This window comes from Octopus bimaculoides, chromosome 15 (genome assembly GCF_001194135.2).
Source record: "Octopus bimaculoides isolate UCB-OBI-ISO-001 chromosome 15, ASM119413v2, whole genome shotgun sequence".
Taxonomy (NCBI): domain Eukaryota; kingdom Metazoa; phylum Mollusca; class Cephalopoda; order Octopoda; family Octopodidae; genus Octopus; species Octopus bimaculoides.
The window spans coordinates 27645495-27645839 of NC_068995.1; positions in this window are offsets into that span (position 1 = coordinate 27645495).

Genomic DNA, 345 nt, shown 5'->3' on the forward strand with positions numbered 1-345 from the left:
ATATATATATTATATTTATATGTATATATATATGCATATATATAGTTGTGGGTCAGTGCCGCTAGACATGTATATATATTTAATATTTATATGTATATATATAAATATATATAGTTGTGGGTCAGTGCCGCTAGACTGGCTCCCGTGCAGGTGGCAAGTAAGAAATACCTCTTTGAGCGTGGCTGTTGCCAGTACCGTGTGACTGGCCCTCGTGCTGGTGGCATGTAAAAGCACCCACTACTCCCTCGGAGTGGTTGGCGTTAGGAAGGGCATCCAGCTGTAGAAACTCTGCCAGATCAGATTGGAGCCTGATGGCTTGCCAGTCTTCAGTCAAATCGTCCAACC